Raw genomic sequence first — 6881 nt, forward strand, 5'->3', positions numbered from 1 at the left:
AAGCATTTGATAATTGCTGCCTGAAAGAAATTAGCCATAACTTCTCTCCCAGCCCCTACCACATTAAAGCAACTGTGTAAATTTCTGGACGTGGTTGAATTTTGTAGGATCTGAATACTCAACTTTGGGCTAATAGCAAAACTCTTATATGAGTCCCTAAAAGGAGAAGAGATCAGATCCTTAGAATGGGCCCAAGAGTGCCAAATACCATTTGAAACTTTCCAATTGGAATTAGGTAGAGTCCCCTCATTGGGTCTTCCAGATTTAACAAAATCTTTTAGGTTGTACGTACATGAAAGACAAGGAAAAGCCCTGGGAATACTCACGCAATAAATCAGCCCTTTCACTAGACCAGTTGCCTCTTTCTCTACACAATTAGACCCAGTGTTGCAGGGCTGGCTGGCCTGTATGCAGACAGTTGCTGCTATTGTGGTCCTAGTTAAAGAGGCATCTAAACTTACTTTGGGAAAATCTACAGAAGTGTTGACCCCCCTCATTAGTTCCAAACTCTTTTGGAAGTTAAAGCAGGGAACTGGCTTATGGGAGACAGAATAACCCAGTATAGACCACATTATTAGATTCTTTCGAAGTGACTCTAAACTTTTGTCAGCTTGTAATTCCTGCTACAGTTCTGCCTGCTGTAACCTCGAAAGACAATGAGCTAGTCTATAACTCTACTGAAACAATAGACCAAGTCTATTCTAGCAGTTCTGACCTGAAAGGCAGTCCCTCAGAAAACCCAGATAAAGATTGGTTCACTGACGGGAGTAGATTTGTCGAAGAAGGTATCCACATAACAAGCTATGTCATAGTAAGTTTACATGACAGTATAGAGGCATAGCCCTTACCCCCTCAAACTTCTACACAAAATGCCGAGCTAATTACCCTCACTCAAGCACGGGACTTGGCAAAGAGAAGAAAATTAACGTATGTACAGCTTCCAAATATTCTTTTCTATCATACACCTTCATGGGGTTATTTACAAGAAAAGAGGGATTTTAAATTAAAAAAACTCACCTTTAAGTATGGTAACCTTATTTTAGAACTTCTGGAGGCAGTACAACTGCCCACTGAAGTGGCAGTTATACACTGTAGAGGACATAAGAAAGAGAGCTCTCCAGTTCCTTGGGGTAACAATAAACCTGATGCTGTCACTAAGAAAGCAGCTTGGGTAACCCAGACGGTCCTAAATCCTTACGTCAACCTTTCGGCCATTAACCCCCAGGAGAGTCCTGAAGATATTAAGGATGCAGAGATTCAGGGATTTGAGCGTCAAGCCAAAGGTTGGCACCTAAATGAAAATAAAAGAGTTTAAATCCCCAGAAGTTAACTCTGGAAAGTAATTAAGGTGAGCCAGGCGGCTAGTCATTATAGTCAGGAGACATTGCATCTTCAGCTTAAAAGCCTAATACAGGGAAGACAAAGAAAGTGGTACAACAGGTTTCTAAAGGATGTGAGATATACTTAAGAAATAATCTAAATACTCACCCAATACCTCCTCCCTTAATAAAACCTGTTCAGCATTGGGGAACATACCCGGGGAAGATTGGCAAATGGATTTTACAATGATGTCCTCATGCTGAGGGTTCAAATATCTATTGGTCTTTGTAGATACCTTCACAAGATGGGTAGAGGTCTTCCTGCTAGGACTGAGAAAGCTACTGAAGTATGTAAATGACTTCTAAAAGGAATCATCCCCAGGTCTGACCTATCTTGGTCTCTCCAGGGTGACAAATGGCCCTGCATTTACTGCTAAAATAACTCACATAAAGGCTCCACTCAGTGTGGAGACCTCAATCCTCAGGAAAAGTTCACAGGATGAATTAGACTCTGAAGAGAAAGAACTCTTGCCAAACTATGTCAGGAAAGCTAAGAGACATGGGTCTATATGATACCTATTCCCTTGATCAGAATATGGGCCGTCCCCATGTAATTATAAAATTAAGTCCATTGAACTGACTTATGGGAGGCCCTTTCTCAAGGTAGATGATCTTTTTTGGATTGGGAGATGCAACAAGCATTAAAATATATCATTAACCTGGGAAAACTGCAGGGAGCACTCCAAAATATGGCAACCGGATATTCCCTGAACATACAAAGGGTTACTTGCTTAAGTACCAACCAGGAGACTTGGTGCTTTTGAAAACTTGGTGAGAGGGGAGCCCAGGAACCAACTGGCTGAAAAATGAGTAGGCCTGTATCAGGTATTATTAACCCATTCTGACCTCAGGTTAAAAGAAGTCACTCCATGGGTCCATCAGAGTCGAGTCAAACCTTTTTCTCCATCTGAAAACCTTGATGAATCTTCTATAAATCGAGTCATACCCCTGTGAACCAGTTGAAGGACTTAAGTGGCTGTTCAAGAGACAAAACAAGGACGGTAGGTAAGTATCATGAAAGAAGTACTACAGAGGTATTTGGCCGAGATCAAGAAGAAACACAGTTACCACATGAAGGGCCTTTTGAGAATAAGAAAGAGCATGATAGTTTAGCAAAGGCAACACTGAGTTCCACTCCTCTAACCTTTAGGCCTCTGTGCTCTCAATCAGCAGGAAACAGTTTCAGAAGAAGAGACATCTGTCCTTAAACCCCTAAAAAATAAGAAGTGTGAATTTCTCAATGGGGAATTGAGAGCAGCAAAAAACAGAAAAAGGCCATGAATAAAAAGCTGTGTCAGTTAAAATTTTCTAGAAAAAGAATAGCGTTGCCCACAAAGCATTGCTTACCCTACTGAAAGGGTAGTTGAAGTTTAAACATGCTGGCTTGACCACAAAGAATTGTTTACCCCTCCTTAAAGGGCAGTTAAAGTTTAAGTGTAATGGCTTTCACTTCTTCCTAATCGTTCCACTTACAGGTGTTTTTCAGGTCAACCAGCTGAAGCCAGACCCCTGCGCATATGGAGTGAGACAATCGGGGACCTGAAGTTGAACCTGAGCTCTGAAACTTATGTCAAGGAACCAAAAGACTCATGACAAGGAACTGAAAGTCATAGGACTTATATCATCATCAGCAGCCCAGACCATTCAGAAACATGAGGTCCACTGGCTTCTTCCATGCCAATTCCTAGCCCTGCCCCACTATAAATATGCATGCTATTTTCCACAAATTTAATGAATATGCATGACTTCCCCTTTCCTATGCAGCATAAAACATTCTCCAGTCCTTTGTTCAAGGAGATGGTACTTTGAGAGTGATCTCCCTGTCTCCTTACTTGCTGTGAGTAATAAACTATGCCTTGCTTTAAATCCACTTGACTCTTAGTTATTCTTAATGAGAGTAAAAGCAGCGAACCCATTGTGTTCAGTAACACTATATCTATTATTAGAGTAGCAGCCACTGGGTTATGCCAATGGTTAATACACTCAGCAGCTGACTGAAAGATTGGAGGTTCAAGTCCACCCAGCAGTGTGTCAGAAATAAGTCCTGGCAATCTACTTCAAAAAACTAACCATTGATCTTGGGGGACATCTAGCTCAGTCGACATAACATAGTTTATAAAGAAAATGTCCCACATCCTATTTTGATAAGTAGTGTCTGGGGTCTTAAAAGTGGCCATCTAAGATACTCCACTGGTTCAGCTCTTCTGGAGCAAGGGAGAATGAAGAAAAGCAAAGACCCAGGGGAAGATTAGCCCAAAGGACTAACGGACACAACTACCACAGCCTCCACCAGCCTGAGTCCAGTACAACTTGATGGTGCCTGGCTACTACCACCGATTGCTCTGTAAGAGGTCACAATAGAGGATCCCAGACAGAGCTGGAGAAAAATGTAGAACAAAATTCTAACTCACAAAAAGACCAGGCTTACTGGTCTGACAGAGACTGGAGAAACCCTGAGCATATGGCCCTCAGACACCCCTTTAACTCAGTACTGAAGTCACTCCTGAGGTTCAACATTCAGCCAAAGATTAGACAGGCCCATAAAACAAAACAAGATTAAATGGGAACACCAGCCCAGGGGCAAGGACGAGAAGGCAGGATGGGGACAGGAAAGGTGGTAATGGGGAACCCAAGGTTGAGAAAAATGTAAACACGTCTGGGATTCGCAATCAATGTTCCAAATAATATGGGTATTAATTGTTTAAAGAGAAATTAATTTGCTTTGTAAACCTTCTCCTAAGGTACCAAAAAAAAAAAAAAAGAAGCCCTTGAAAACTCCATGAAGCCCAGCTATGCTCTGACACACATAGGGTTACCATTAGTAGGAGCTGAATTTCTATCAACTGCAACTGGATTGGAAAACCTGGTGGCGTAGTGGTTAAGAGCTATGGCTGCTAACCAAAAGGTCAGCAGTTCAAATCCATCAGGTGCTCCTTGGAAACTCTATGGGACAGTTCTACTCTTTCCTATGGGGTCACTATGAGTCAAAATTGACTCGATAGCAATGGGTTTTTTTTGGCAACTAGATTATTATAGCAAACAGAATGTGGCTTGACACAATATTTGTTTTCCAGAGCCCACAGAGAGAATAAAATTTACTTAAGAGAATCTAATGATAACTCCTAAAAATGCTCAGAAATCTTGCCTATGAATAAAAATTCTTGAGAAATTAATGCCACACTGGTTACAAGGCGCTAAAGATACGTTGTGAGCATGATTCTTAGAAGTGTGAATCCCTAGGTAGAAATAATATTTGCTTGTCTAAAACAGGACTTGTTAGCAATGGTCCCACTGGGACATAATTACCCCTCACTGATGAATTGTCGTCCCCAACTCCTCTTAAATAAAGTGTGTAAAGTACAAGTGAGGCAGATTGCAAACACTATGAGAAGATGGCATTTCTAATGTCATGGTAGCTGAGACTATTCCAGTGGAACTCCTGAAATAAAAAGAGGTGACAATTTCCAACTCTCTTAGTAAAATCTATATGGTAACCCAGCAATGACTCATGTAAGTTTTAATACTTCTGTCACTTCAAAAAGCTCTTTGTAGACAATTTATTTTAATATAGTTTTCTATTTAATCCCACCAGTGATACTGAATTTGTCTCGCCATCTTTGAACTCCCCCTTACTGTCCTGAGATGAGCTAATTCTTTACATGCTGCTCAACCTCATGTCTGCAAAAGTGCCTCTTCCTCTTCTGCAGACTCAGCCACTGTGATCTCTCAGTTTATTCTCCAGTTATAGGACACACAGTGTGGTTCTTCTGTGAATGGCCAGTGTGTCTGCTTAAATTGCTTCTTTACGTATACATGCACGTACATTTGTTCAGTTGTCGCATTATCTCCATGCAAGTAATTAGACAATCTTAGAATTCTTAGGCTATAATTTATATAATGAAACATCTACCTTTGTCACTTTTTTGTCATATGATTAAATTAATAGTTTAACTTCACTGAGATTCTGTTATATAAGAATAAAACTATACTTGAAGTGTTATTAAGAGCATTCTAGATTATGCATTTTTATATATGCATATGAATATATGTATTTATGTATGCATATGTATGGATTTTTGTAAGGCATAAATATGTTTATATATATTAACAATCAGTATAATTCTGTATATATGTGTATACTTCTGCATATATTTATATTTCTGTGTATATTTATATACACTTCTGTATATATGTATTGAAGTAGATATATCAATAGTCTTATAATGCTTTGTAGAATTCCTAGCATATGAGTATACAAGAAATGGCAACTATTAATATCTCATCCAAAAAGTCTAAAAGTAAGTACAACAATCCAATTTTAATTTACATTTAATAGCTTCTAAGTTTTTTCAGCCATTGTCTTTTGGGTGCCATTCCTAGAGACCTGGTTGCACAGTGCTTAAGAGCTCAGCTGCTAAACAGAAGATCAGCAGTTTGAAACCACCAGCTGCTCCCTGGAAACCCTATGGGGCAATTCTACTCCGCCCTGTAGGGTTGCTATGAGTCGGAATCCACTCAGTGGCAAATGATTTTTGTTTGGTGCCATTCTTAGTTTATAGCTAATTACAGAGATTATTTCAGGCTCCATACTTTCAAAGGTCTCATGTTATTTGCACACTGGCTTCAGTGCCTCAACTAGTTGGTAAATAAAGTATCAAAAATTTAGTACTTAGAAAGGGCCAATGCGTACAAACTCAACCTAACTCTTAAATTTATCAAGATAAGTTTGAGAGTCTATCTTTTCTTTTTCATGTGCCTTTCTGCTTGCTTATTGTGAATATGTTTTTTCCCTATAAGGATTTATTCCTTTTTTTTCCTTCTATACCGATTTGGAGTCAGTAGGACACACCCATATGGTTTTCCATAAGAGTCCCATTATCTTTAAAAGATGTAGAGTCTAAGGAATTATTCAAAATTAAATAATCAATGATAGAGATTTGGATTAAGATTTGACCTCTGGTTCCTAGTCCTGTACCCTCAGCATGTGTGTCTACCTCAGGACTTAACAGTACCTAGTGATCCAGAAATTCCATTAGTGTTAAAACAGTGTCTTGTTTCTTATTATTTATGAAGTTTCACCCAAATTCATGTCATGCAATAGGTTTCTTTTTTTTTTTTTTGTATTCAAAGCCATGCATTTAATTGTGATTCCTAAGTCAGTACCTCCAAGTAATATTGCCTTCTGATTTTCAATATCTGTTTCTATGTTTACATTGTCAGCCATAAAATAGGAAGAATATGCTGATGAATGTTAAGAAAAATGATTCAAATGGAGAGTTTTATCACAGTGCATACACGACTTTACCAATGCTCAGTAAATTAGTATAATTATGATGGAGAAATAAAACCAGTTTGAAGACACCCTTCCTTTCTTTCTCCCTCCTTCCCCCTCTCTCCTTCCTTCCTTACTCCCTCCTTCCCTGCCTTTTTCCTTCCTTCCTTCCTTTTTTTTCCCCTTTCTTTTCAAAAATCAATTGTCCTTTAGCATAGCCATGGTTTCAA

This window comes from Loxodonta africana, chromosome 10, assembly GCF_030014295.1.
Source record: "Loxodonta africana isolate mLoxAfr1 chromosome 10, mLoxAfr1.hap2, whole genome shotgun sequence".
NCBI classification, from domain to species: domain Eukaryota; kingdom Metazoa; phylum Chordata; class Mammalia; order Proboscidea; family Elephantidae; genus Loxodonta; species Loxodonta africana.